Here is a 14,679-nt window from a genome sequence, read left to right as displayed (position 1 = left end):
AGTCTATGAAACCATTATGACCAAAAAATAAACATTTACAGAGCGTCAAGTAAGTGTGGTCATTTTTGTTATTATGTTATATTCTGCCAGCAGCAGACGGAGAATTCAGTTATTGATACATTGAAAATGTTTCTGTAGTGGAAAGTACACTTTAGAAAAATCACTTTTTTGAGTGTGCCGATCGGTATTTATTTCAGGATTACGGTGTTTGGCGCTGTTACTAATCTTCAATTAACGAAACTAGTGTTTTTGAAGAAGTAAAATCGCAATCGACATATTGGAAAAATGCATTTTTCTAGCCATGAGGATAGTCGGTTACCCTTTACTGACAAGTAGATCAGTTTCGTAAAATATGTTAAGAATTGATGTTGAACTGTTTCCGCAGTGAGCTAAATCTGTCTGATTATAGAACTGCTAAAATTAACAAAAAACGTCCTCTTCACCATGGCCTCAGGACTTCTACCATAAGTCCAATAAACCACAAGATAAAAACGTAGAGAAAATACTGTGAAACTTTATTGGCTCTTCATTTACTACATCAGATTGAAATTTTAATTCCTGTACATTGTACCTCAATCGTATTCCTATGCTCGATAAAAATAATAATTGGCAAAAACTTGCACAGAGACACACCCCTTTCTTGTTCCGTATATTCTCATATTAACTATTCCTGTGGCGTTTTCTCCCAGTTCAATGAAATTGCCATGTAGTGTCCTTTTGTGTAGTACATCAAGGAGGCTGAGGAATAGCATCATTGACACTGATTTTGTATTCTTTTTCTATGGCGTTTGTTTATAAGCGGTTGTAAGGGAGTAAAGTTAACGAAAGCTGTGTGCAGATTTATTATTACTACTGCAGCATGCCTCGATCTAGAAAAGGTAATTGCTGCAGTTCACAAATCTTGGCAGATAAAGAACGCTACGCATTCTAGGATTTGGTCCATGAGGTTTCACACTCTCGGTATTGAAGGAAATTGATAATAGCAGAATTGCTGCAGCTGACATTATTACTACTCAGTTTGAGAATCAGATTAAACAAAGAAGAAAAGGAAAAAGAGTGAAAAGGAGAATGCATGAGGCTTGCACTGGTTCACATGCAGATGGTAAGGCCTTATAGAAACGCTGTCATATCTCTGACTCAGGTTTCCTGTAACTTACATTCTGGAAAACTTATGTACCTTTTCCTTACAAACCACAAACGTTAGAGTCCTTAAATTTGGTATGCACCTATTCAATACTATAGTGAAACGTACTGTGGATGTATTTTCATTTAATACAGTAGTAAGGCATTTATGTAAAGCTGTAAAATGTAGTAGTTATATTGTCTTGGGAACTTTGGAATTTACAACACTTTTTTTCCGAAGTATTCCAATTTCGCATACGTCCCTTCTTACCGTACGCTGTAACGAAATTATTGAGAAATATGATTTATTGCCTATGTGTGGGGTTATATGCATTACAATTACATTTGTAAGTAGGATTGAAAGCAATACTTAAAAATATACAAATTGACTGTCCGCTTGGAACGAAATGTCATCTCAGTCGGCTTGTTACAGTGCTCTACGCCGCAAATAATGCTATTTTGTAGGACATTAACGATTGATAAAGACGTTACTGTATTAATACCCTCTGCTTTGGAAGCTAAATAGAATGACTAAAATTGTCGTTTAGGCAAAACTCTGAAATTTAAGATGAGTGAACTGAAATATTACAAATATTCACTTAATAGAGAGAATACATCTTCGCAAATTCTATACTGTACTGTATGAACGTGTAGCTTGATGAGTTTACGGAAAAGTTATGTTTCCGAATAACTCAGTTAACTACCCACTCAAGGGCTTAAAATTTACAGTTTTGTAATACTTTCGCAGTCGTTGCAACGTGCTCGACTGAGAGTACTTTTTGAATTACTAATTTCTTGCCGCTCCACTCAAGGATGAATACTGACAAGAACCACCAGAATTCTGGACAGGGGGTTGCTTGAAACAAGATTGTGGGATATTTTCCCGTTAAGGATAAAACCATTAACAAATTTTCGTTTTACTGCGGGAAAGATAACTGCTAAGAACTGTTTGTAGTAAGCTTGCTCTCACATTGTCAGAAACAGGTGTACTGAATGGAACCGTGGGGACTGAGAGCAGTCGGGCGGAAAGCAGTGCACAACGAAGTTTGTCGGCTGGACGAACTGAGGGTGGAAAGTTCGTCCCCAAGTTAGAGGCTAGGCGGATAAGAATAGAGAGCGGAGTGAGGATGCTTAACAAGTCCCACCGATTTGGAAACTCGTGAAAACCTCTAAGAGCGTTACTCCGAACCGTTTACAGAAGGTGCGAGGAATATTCACTGGCAAGAACGAAACCGAGCGTGATGTGTCTGATTTCAGACGAAATTCAACCGGTTAATTCCTATTCCAACAGCACGATTCTTACTCTGATTCTACGGGGCCTCGCTCGTGAAAAAGTGATACATTGCACAGTCATCTATAGCTCATATGGAAACAGAAGTAAACGAAAAAATAGATGAGGCAATACCATTCGTTTACAATGTAAAGAAAGCTCCTGATATGAAAATTTTTATTCTCTTGATCGTATGCATGTACTCTGGATTACTAGTTGCGACAGGACTAATCTGCCATCTTCAGATCCATGCAATACAGGTTATGAAATCATGTTGTGTGATAAACCACACACTTGTTTTCGTACCATCGAAACGGATGTAGTGTCCTTTTGTAATGTTCACCATTATCGAGGTGAAACATAAATAAAAATGACTGTATTTGACTCAAAATGAACTGCAAACATCGATTTATCTGCGAAAGGTAATAACACTAACTGTAAAAATATACAATATAGATCGATAGATGCAGAAAAGACATTATTTTAATTGTATGAGATTATAAAGTGTAAGTAAGTAAAAGAAGTATTATTATCTTTGTAAGAGTATAAAACACAATGCAATGCTCATTCGTCTGTCTAGTCTGTTTTCTTCTGTTCGTTCTGGTGTTAGCTGAAATACGGTGCGCAAGATATTGTGCTGCGCTAGCATTTGCTTCTGTCGTAACGTAATTGCAAATATTTTATGGTGTAAACTGTGTCGTAGTAAGAATATATTAGTATAAATTGATCTCTGTGTGTTATTTCAAGAACCTACGCCACATTTATCTTATGAAAAAAATATTTAATGAAAATTATTTTGCATGTTTCCAGCTGCTGCGGAGCGAGTAACAATGATCTCTGACTGCTAACAATTAGACGCCATTACGCGGTACATTTAAAAATATTATTTCACGGCACAATGTCTGATAGCCGGAGTGGAAGAAATTATGTAAACATATTCAGTGAGATTAACTGAAGGAATCCAGTGAAATAATTTTATTAAAACTTGTCTATTTTCTGTGATAGTAATAATTTCAGATCAGTGAACTGGAGCTGAGTAATACTACGCTATTGCATTTACAGTAATTTGTAGAGAGCCTGGCGCTCGATAAAACCAGATATAATACGTAATTGGCAACCTACTAAATTCATTATTTTGCTTATTATATCTCTTGTGCATTTTTTTGAAAGCTAAACGTAAAAACAAACTTCACCAAAAATCAGTAACAGGTCACGATAAATCAAAGGACAAACAAATTTACTAGGAGAGTGTTTCCTCTAAATAAATAGTTATATTTTTTTAAAGAGATATAATAAATAGTGCGGTGTTACACGGGGTCCGAAGAGATAAAATAGTTTTTTTAGGGTGTGTGTGTATGTAATTGTTAACATGTATTGTATGTATTCTAGTCTCTATCAAATTCCATTTCATGTATAAACTTGAACGAGGAAGGCGGAGAAGAACTGCATATACCCTGAGAGGACGAGATAGCAAAAAGAAAAGAAAAGAAAACTGAAATCAAGGTAAGGACCACTATGCATAAAAGCTTGCTGCATAAACCCGTATCATCAAAGTATAGTATCATAGATGGTACATGGTGTAAAGTGGTGTAGATATAAATATTTTGTGACTTTGGAAACAATAAGCAGCATGACTTGTGAACTTAGTCCGCATTTGTAGTTTGGAACAATTATTGTAGATAGCCCAGTTAAAGTTATCGTCATTATGGGAAAAGTTGGACGTGTGTTAGATTTGCTACCAGATAATGTATCCAACGTTACAAATAATGTGCAATTATTGAGCGATATGGATAGTGACTCCGACTTACTAAACATTAGTAGTGATAGGGGGGGGGGGGGGGGGGGGAGAGAAAATGTAAACATGTAGTTTCCGGTGATATGCCAGGAAGTAGCCAGCAGACGAAAACAGTCAAACCGATAGGTGCTACGAGTAGGGCTAGTGATAATTTTCCAATGATTAGAACAACTATCACACCGGTATGCTCACCAATAACGGATCCATTTGCTGACTTTTAACGGAAATTAGAGGAAAGGAACGAACAGCTAGTCAATCAGATAAGGGAATAAAACGAAGTAAGAGAGAGATTGAGGGAAGAGAGGAATGAACAGCTAGTCAATTAGATAAGGGAACAAAAAGAAGAAAGTGCAAAGGTCTTAATAGAAAGTATGGGTAAAATGTTCGGAAAGATACATTCAGAAATGACAGAAATAAAAAAAGCCCATGCCGAACTGCCGACCATTGTAAGCAACATAGCACAAGATGTGCAAACGCTTCAGACGGCACACACAGTCATCCGGGACGAAGTAGAACAGCTTTCGAACCGAATGGACAATTTAGAAATGAGACAAAAAGAAACCATAGAAACGCATTTAAATGATCAAGCCCAGAAAGAAGAAAAATAGTTCCATGACTGGCTCACTGAAAAAGAAAGCCACATCGCAGAACGTGTAGAAAGCAAAACACAGTCTGCTCTGCAAAAAGTAACTAACGGAGCAGCTGTATGTAAACAACCCACAGTAGACACGCTACCACTCGCAGGTGGAAAAAGCGACGCGAGATACAAATTGCCAGTACCGCTATGGCGTCAAGAATTGACACATTGCGTTGCCAAACTAGAGCGTGCACATTTGTAAATGCTTAACAACAAAAGTGGCACGCGCGCTAGGATCGTGTACGGCAATGAGAATATTATGTACAGTTCATACGAACAATGAAGCGATTCCGAAAGAGAAAACATACAATTTACGGGAAGCATTCCTATCATAACCCCGTGTGGGCAGCTTGCATTGCTTTGCTAAACTGGAGCGTGCATATTTGTAAATGCTTAACAACAACAGTGGCACGCGCGTTAGGAACGTGTACGGTAATGAGAATATTATGTACAGTTCATACCAACAATGAAGCGATTCCGAAAGAGAAAACATAGAATTTACGGGAAGCATTCCTATCATAACCCCGTGTGGGCAGCTTGCATTGCTAAACTGGAGCGTGCACATTTGTAAATGCTTAACAACAACTGTGGCACGCGCCTTAGGAACGTGTACGGTAATGAGAATATTATGTACAGTTCATACCAACAATGAAGCGATTCCGAAAGAGAAAACATACAATTTACGGAAAGCATTCGTATCATAACCCCGTGTGGGCAGCTTCTACTTCCACAAGCAATATACTGATGAAAGCTTAATAAAACACAGACAGTTCCAAGTATTTAACGCAGAAAAGAAGACGGTGCATCCGGTAATCTTCATAAAAGGATTCCGAAATGTATTACCGAGTGCCTGGAATGAACGCCAAGAAATTCAGTTCATAATCGCACACATTGCCTTACGGGCAAATGAAGTCATAGAAAATTGCCATAGCCTGGCACAATTTGAAAAATCTTTTCTAAACAGATACTGGTCTAAGACTATTCAAGAATGCCTCAGGACTGTAGTCCTGGAGATAGTCCAAGGTTTCAGATAGATTATATAATGGTAAGACAGAGATTTAGGAACCAGGTTTTAAATTGTAAGACATTTCCAGGGGCAGATGTGGACTCTGATCACAATCTACTGGTTATGAACTGTAGATTAAAACTGAAGAAACTGCAAAAAGGTGGGAATTTAAGGAGATGGGACCTGGATAAACCGAAAGAACCAGAGGTTGTACAGAGTTTCAGGGAGAGCATAAGGGAACAATTGACAGGAATGGGGGAAAGAAATACAGTAGAAGAAGAATGGGTAGCTTAGAGGAATGAATTAGTGAAGGCAGCAAAGGATCAAGTAGGTGAAAAGACGAGGGCTAGTAGAAATCCTTGGGTGACAGAAGAAATATTGAAATTAATTGATGAAAGGAGAAAATATAAAATTGCAGTAAATGAAGCGGGCAAAAAGGAATACAAACGTCTCAAAAATGAGATTGACAGAAAGTGCAAAATGGCTAAGCAGGGATGGATAGAGGACAAATGTAGGGATGTAGAGGCTTATCTCACTAGGGGTAAAACAGATACTTCCTATAGGAAAATATAAGACCTAGGATACCGTGAGAAAAATACCAGTTCGCAGGCAGAGCAGCCTCGTATACAAAATGTTTACACTCTCTTATGTGATGTAGCGAATAATAATTATGAGACTGAGTTTATCACAACAAATCGTGTCCCATAGCCGCGACATCTTCAACTTGTCATTTCTTTTTATGCCTTAGTGGTCTTATGCAAAGCCGTTATTGTGGTTGTAACTGTCACGGATATTTGTACAGAGCTTTACGCGACAGTCTGTCGTCTGAAAGCCGTTTCATCTCTGCATTATTACTAACAACTGCAGCCACTTTAGACTGTTAAGTGCAGTCAACCCTTCGATGACTTCTGCTGGTTTTATTCTGCACACTTCTCTCCATTGCCAAATCAAATACGAGGACGTGCTAAAAGGTATTCCTTCGAATTTATTACTCCGCTCTCGGTATCAGTTGAAGTATTACATGTCATGCATATTGCTCGGTCGACTTTCCCGCTTCTCTGACAAGTTGCAACCCTCAACCCTCTGCCTCTGGAGGGCTCAGAATTGTAGCATGTAACACGGTGGTGCGTAACGTGTCGGCACCACCATAAACTCTGCAAGGTGCTGCGAGATCCTCAGAAACCTGAGAGCACAAATTCCAACAGCTCGTCCACGCATGGAGCACCCTGTCCTTCAGTATGGCAGTGGCCGGACCACAAATGAGCGGTGCGACATCTGTAACATTCCGACGCCTTGGGTTCACGTGCATTGACCATGCTCCACATGGTCCCCACTTGGCGTCGTCCGATTTTCATCTGTTTCCAAAACTTAACGAACAACTTGCAGGACTCTCACAGTGATGAAGCGATGCCAGCAAAGTCAAACATTCAGCAGTGTTGGTGCCAAGAAACTCATGCCGGCCGCTGTGGACGAGAGTCCGCCCGCGGTAGCTGAGTGGCCGCGCCCAACTGTAATTTTGCCAGCACGGTAGCTCAGCGTGTTCGGTCAGAGAGCTACTCGTCCTCTGTAATAAAAAAAGTGAGTAACGGAATCAACGATCAACATGAACGGATGTCTTGTGACGTCCGCCCAGACCAAACACAACGAAAAAAAAGTGGTCAGCGCAACTTGATGTCAATCCTAAGGGCCCGGGTTCGATTCTCAGATGGTTCGGAGATTTTCTCCGCTCAGGGAGTGGGTGTTGTGTTGTCCTCATCATCGTTTTCTTTCAGAGTGGTCCGCATACAGTCCTCGACTTCTGGTACAAAGTTGTGACCGCGCATAGCACCCTCACCCGAAAACCATCTTACTGGCAAACTTTTGCCGATTATCTGCGCAGCGTCTTCCTTGAACCCCCTGAAAGTTGGGGTGTGCCATGCCTACCCGTCACATGATGCAACGCCCTTATCCACGTTCTCATGCATAAAAATAAGGAAGAAGGCAAAATGTGTTACATTTGTTGTATTTAATCCTTTTGTTAAACTAACCATCATTTATATTTGCATAAATTGTACCTTAAAGAACTGTGGTCAATTGATAGTGACCCGGCCAAATAACTCATGAAATAAGCATCTAACGGAAAACCTACAAAGAATGAAACACGTCTAGCTTGAAGGGGGAAACCACATGGCGCTATGGTTGGCCCGCCAGATGGCACTGCTATAGGTCAAACGGATATCAACTGCGTTTTTCTTAAATAGGAACCCACATTTTTTATTACATATTCGTGTAGTACGTAAGGAATTATGAATGTTTTAGTTGGACCACTTTTTCGCTTTGTGATAGATGGCGCTGTAATTGTCACAAAGGTAAGTACGTGGTATCACGCAACATTCCGCCAGTGCGCGCGGTATTTGCTTCGAGATACATTACCCGTGTTGAAATGGACTGATTACCAATTGCGGAAAAGGTCGATATCGTGTTGATGTATGGCTATTGTGATCAAAATTCCCAACGGGCGTGTGCTATGTATGCTGCTCGGTATCCTGGATGACAACATACAAGTGTCCGGACCGTTCGCCGGATGGTTACGTTATTTAAGGAAACAGGAAGTGTTCAGCCACATGTGAAACGTTAGCCACGATCTGCAACAAATAATTATGCCCAAGTAGGTGTTTTAGTTGCTGTCGCGGCTAATCCGCACATCAGTAGCAGAGAAATTGCGCGAGAACCGGGAATCTCAAAAACGTCGGTCTAGAGAATGCTACATCAACATCGATTTCACACGTACCATATTTACATGCACCAGGAATTGCATGCCGACGACTTTGAACGTCGTGTACGGTTCTGCCACTGGGCACAAGAGAAATTACGGGACGATGACAAATTTTTTGCACGCGTTCTATTTAGCGACGAAGCGTCACTCACCAACAGCGGTAACGTAAACCGGCGTAATTTGCACTATTGGGCAACGGAAAATCCACGATGGCTGCGACAAGTGAAACATTAGCGACTTTGGCGGGTTAATGTGCGGAGCGGCATTATGGGAGGAAGGATGAATTGGCCCCCATTTTATCGATGGCAATCTAAACGGTGCAATGTATGCTGATTTCCTATGTAATGTTCTGCCGATGTTACTACTAGATGTTTCACTGCATGACACAATGGCGATGTACTTCCAACATTATTGATGTCTGGCACACACCTCGCGTGCGGTTGAAGCGGTATTGAACAGCATATCTCATGACAGGCGGATTGTTCGTCGAAGCACCATTCCATGGCTCGCATGTTCACCGGATCTGACGTCCCCGGGTTTCTTTCTGTGGGGAAAGTTGAAGGATATTTGCCAGCGTGATCCACCGACAACGCCTGACAACATGCTCAGCGCATTGTCAGTGCATATGCGAACATTACGGAAGGCGAACTACTCGCTGTTAAGAGGAATGTCGTTACACGTACTGCTAAATGCATTGAGGTTGACGGACATCATTTTGAGCATTTATTGCATTAATGTGATATTTACAGATACCTACGTTGTAACAGCATGCGTTATCAGAAATGATAAGTTCACAAAGGTACATGTATCACATTGGAACAACAGAAATAAAATGTTCAAACGTACCTACGCTCTGTATTTTACTTCAAAAAACCTACCTGTTACCAACTGTTCGTCTAAAATTGTGAGCCATGTGTTTGTGACTCTTACAGCGCAATCTATCACAAAGCGAAAAAACTGATCCAACTATAACATTCATGTTTCTTTACGTACTAGGTGAATATGTAATAACAAATGTGGGTTCCTATTTAGAAAAACGCAGTTGATATCCGTTTGACCTATGGCAGCGCCATCTGGTTTCCCCTTCAAGCTAGACAAGTTTCGTTCTTTGTAGTTTTTTCGTTATATATATATATATATATATATATATATATATATATATATATATATATACTGTTAGTTTGTTCAGTAAAGATTATTGCAAAAAAAAAACAGAAAAAAAAGAAAAGCTGTTCTAGGCGCTTCAGTGAGGATCCGCGCTGCTGCTACGGTAGCAGGTTCGAATCCTGCCTCGGGCATGGATGTGTGTGATGTGCTTAGGTTAGTTAGGTTTAATTAGTTCTAAGTTCTAGGCGACTGATGACCTCGGAAGTTAAGTTGCATAGTGCTCAGAGCCATTTGAACCATTTGAACAAACTCATCTCTCGTTGAGAAATAAATATGTGGACCTGAAGAATAAAGATGTAAAATGTTAAGAAAGTTTGTTTTATTTAAATAGCTTCAAGAATGTCCGTATAAAGTAACTCAGAATTATTACTTTTCAGCATGTCGTCGTATTCCTTCAGCATTAAAATGTATTCTATCAGCCAAACAGCTCTTTTAGTCATGTTGTGTCATAAGTTTCTTTTCTCTGCTATTAGATTTGTACTTCTTGATTGGATACCCGATGTACTCACCTAAATATTCAGCTCTCTTCTATACCCACATTATCAGTTGCTTTTCTTCTCTTCCTATCTGTGTCAGACATTTTGCTGCTCAGTTAGCAAAACTCGTTTACTGATTTTAACTTTTCATTTTCTAACGTAATTCAGACAGCATCTCCTCATTTAATCCGACTACGCTCGATGACTTTTGTTTTGCCGGCTGGTGTGGCCGTGCGGTTCCAGGCGCTTCAGTCTGGAACCGCGTGACCGCTAAGGTCGCAGGTTCGAATCCTGCCTCGGGCATAGATGTGTGTGATGTCCATAGGTTAGTTAGGTTTAATTAGTTCTAAGTTATAGGCGATTGATGACCTCAGAAGTTTTGTCGCATAGTACTCAGAGCCATTTTGAACTTTTGTTTTATTTTTGTTGATGTTCATCTTATAACGTTTCAAAACACTATCAATTTCATTGTCTCTAATGTAATTTCAATGTGAACGGCAAATCTTTCTCGTGTTCATTAAGTTTAATTCCCACAGCAGATTTTTCCCTGATTTCCGTTAGTGCTTGCCATATATACTCGTACAGATTGAATGACGTGGAGGGTAGGCTACAATCTTATTTTACTTCCTTCGTGTTATTGCATCCGTTTGACGCCTCCTACGTTTACGACAGCAAGGAGTGACTGAACGTCCTTCACATGTGGCTAATATGTTTGTCAGTTTTAACCTTTCGATTTCATTGTACGACGAAATTACCCGTTTAAACAGTGTAAAGGATAACTCTGCCAATTTGAGGACGGAGATCTTCCCTAAACACCATTTGAAGCAAACAGTAACGGTCTCGTCTACACAAGCAACACCTCCTCAGGTGATAGACACGTCTCTGCCAGCGGATTTACGCCCCTGCTAGTATTTCGCACGTAGCACACTGCTAGCAATGTCGCCCACAGTAAATAAACCATTGGTTCAATCCCGCGAGCAGCTGGGTGCCCAACACGCCTGGTGCCGCGCTAGCGGAACAACAAACAAGTGAATGGAACGTCTTGCTGTAAACAAGCAGCCGGCTTTGCCAGTTCCCTCTCCCTGCCCTGTGATTCGCTGTCTCTGGCCTTCCGCGTACGCACGACTGTGTGGGCGATTCTCTGAAACTCGTGGAACCTATGTGGGCACTTCTCGTTTAACTTCTTCCCCATACAGATTGCGTGTTAATCGTTGTATTCGCTTTTATTTTCCCGTCCAGGAAGAGGTCCCTGCTTTCATGATTGGCTACAATTTATTTCAATTTTTGTGGTACTAAGCCATTGCTATGACCACAGCACAGTAATCGGATAACCATAGGAATAAAAGTCATGTGATCAATATGCTTAAGAACTGTGTAACTCTATTGTGCCCGATCATTTTTTAACACTGTGTCGTGTTTTGTTAATCTGATATTTGGAACTGACGCTGCAGTTAACTGCGGGAACATGGGGTAACGCCTAAAGGAACAGTACGGTAACCAGCACCACATCCACTGGTCGTTGATGCGGTGCGTCGATTCTCGCACTCACCTCCCTGTGTCGCGAGCTTGCGGATTGCGCATTATGGTACACTAGAATGTCAAGTTAGATCGGCTAAGACTGTCGTCATTCTCTGGTTCCCTGTGTTAGATTCTGACGTCATCAGTGGTGTCTCATTATTGTGCAACGAGTGCGTACCAAATTGACATAACCAGTCTTTGTACTAAATTCGAAATGGTGTGAGCACATACTGTGCAGGAATTGTAGAACTGTTTTACTTTCTGTGAACTTCCATTTATAATTTTTTTATGAATCGATGAATACAGACAAATAATAATGATGAAACCACAGTTACTAGATGAAGAGTGTTGATAGTTTCATGAACGGAACCACATATTGTATAGTGTAATATTAAAAAAATTACACATAGGTTTTGCTATGGATTAAGCCTGTCGTATTTCAAGATGGGCCGACCGCGGTGGTCTAGCGGTTCTAGGCGCGCAGTCCGGAACCGCGCGACTGCTACGGTCGTAGGTTCGAATCCTGCCTCGGGCATGGATGTGTGTGCTGTCTTTAGGTTAGTTAGGTTTAAGTAGTTCTAAGTTCTAGGGGACTGATGACCACAGATGTTAAGTCCCATAGTGCTCAGAGCCATTTTTTGAACCATTTCAAGATGAAAACGTCTTTTAATACGAGGTTCGCAGTGAATAGTATATTTCACAGTAGGATGTACACACACAATGGAGTTATCTTCAATCGAATATATTAATTCTATATAATATTGATATGCGTATATGGTCATAGTAGCGTGTCCTCTTCTCTATATAGTACAGCAGAACTACAGCTTACAGAGTTTCCGTACACTACAAGTGCAGAAGATCAAATATTCACGTTCACTTCACAAATATAAATACACATATTTCTTTTTTATCATAACAGTGAGTTAGAAATTCCCGTCAAATATTAGTCACTACATTATTCTTAAGAAAGAATTAAAAATAAAACACACACTTCCACTAACTAGGTTTTTGTACTGTTCCTTCAATCCAATCAACTGTCACGCATACTGCTTCACTTAACATTTGACAGTAACTTCTCTTCAAATAAAGCACTCCCGTACAGACACCCATTAACGAAAAATGTCTTCAAGATCATTTTCAGTGGAACAGTACAATCTTTGTGTCATTTATATGTTATTGTCTTGTACAAAGATTAGGAAAATAGAAGAGCCGCTTTCGCTTAGGAATGATAAGAACTAGGGAGATTAAGTTTTCTAGTTCTAAGTAATGGATATTCACTGAATCAAATGTAATTTTAATGTTTCTGTACATTTTCCATCATGGTCGATTTACTTGAGACCCTACCATGGCGACCATATTCAAATGCTAACGGGAAGAATTCAGTTTCATCTACATACAGTAAACTGCTGCCAGTCTTTCGAAACAACATATGAAACATAAGTTGTCTCTTACGACGCTGCATTCGATATACTGGTTGCTTCATTCAGTACCAGAGACATTCCATTGAGCAGTACACCGCTGCAGTCATTTTCATAAAACCGGTCAAGCTTCAACAAATTTCTTCCAAACGACAAATTCCTCACCCTGAGACAGATGATAATGGTACAAGAAAAATAATCTGTCTTGGTGTTAATCTATGAATTCACAGAAAAACTGTGTTCGATAGGGCAATACATTGCAAATGAAGAAGACGGTACATGAAGATCTTATTCAAGGCTTTCTTACGAATGGTGTCCAATGCTTTCATGGAATGATAACAATCCCGTGTTGCTCAACGACCCAGTGTTAGTTCTTCGGTTGGACGTCACTTCGCGACTCGCGTGTCAGCAAACTAACCCGGAAACTCTACCTGGAAAGGGTACCGAAAATTTCACGTGCAGTCCGAGACACGTGTGATTCCTCAAGAATTTCCAGAACAGAGAGGTGAAGGCTATGTTAAAGGCAGACTTAAGTATTCCCAAGTCCGACCATTATTCAGCCCTACCACCTTTCCAATTACAGACACGCAGTGTCACACTAGAATATTAGGGCCGACTTTCAGGAATTATCGCCGTGTGACCATACTTGACAGTTTCTTTGTAGTCCTAATTGGATACCACAGATAGTTTCTCTTCCTCGAGAAGAGTAGCGATGTGCCGGGTCACACAGCTGATCGCTGTGACATTTTTTTTTTTTTTTTTTGTAATCATAGATGATTAATATACTGACTGACTGAAGAAGAATGCGCAGATTTCATTTTAATATAGATAAACAGTAAAAGACAGAAACACATAGCTCATGTCACTGCGTAGAGCAAGTATTGAAACAGGTGCGTTGTTGTTCGTTTGTAGCGGAAAGGCGACTATACCACAAGAGAAATTACTTCGTGTGCTGAAATTTGTGTTAAGTCAAGCCACTGTTCAAATGCAACGTGCATGCTGCCGTCGGCTCAACAAGAAGCCGACTCTGCACAAGCAGAATTATGACTGACATACAAAATTCTTGGAGTCTGGCTGCACATGCAAAGGGAAGAGTACTTGTCGGTCACGCACTGCTGATGAAAATGTCGAGCGTGTGCGTTCACCCGGAGGTCTCGGAAGTCCACAAGACGGGTAGGTCAGGAACTTCAACTTCCTCAAACAACGGTGTGGCGTGTTCCGAAACGACGGCCTCACATGAAGCATTACAAGTAGCAGTTGCTGCAGAAATGGCGTCCATGACAGAAAGTATAAATTTTACATTTCATTTCTCAAGGATATGGCAGAGGACACTTATTCCGAACGACTCGTCTTTTCGGACGAATCGAAGTTTGATCCATCGGGTAAAGTAAACCACCATAATGTAAGAATTAGAGGTATCACGAAATCCTGGGTCGTCATCGTACATGAGACACTTAGAACCTTAACGTGTTTTGTGTAGTTTCTGTTCACAAAGCTTATGAAACTTTCTTTCTT

This window comes from Schistocerca piceifrons, chromosome 3 (assembly GCF_021461385.2).
Source record: "Schistocerca piceifrons isolate TAMUIC-IGC-003096 chromosome 3, iqSchPice1.1, whole genome shotgun sequence".
In the NCBI taxonomy this organism is placed as follows: Eukaryota; Metazoa; Arthropoda; class Insecta; order Orthoptera; family Acrididae; genus Schistocerca; species Schistocerca piceifrons.
The sequence above is the reverse complement of the archived record's forward strand: the minus strand, read 5'-3'. Positions refer to the sequence as shown.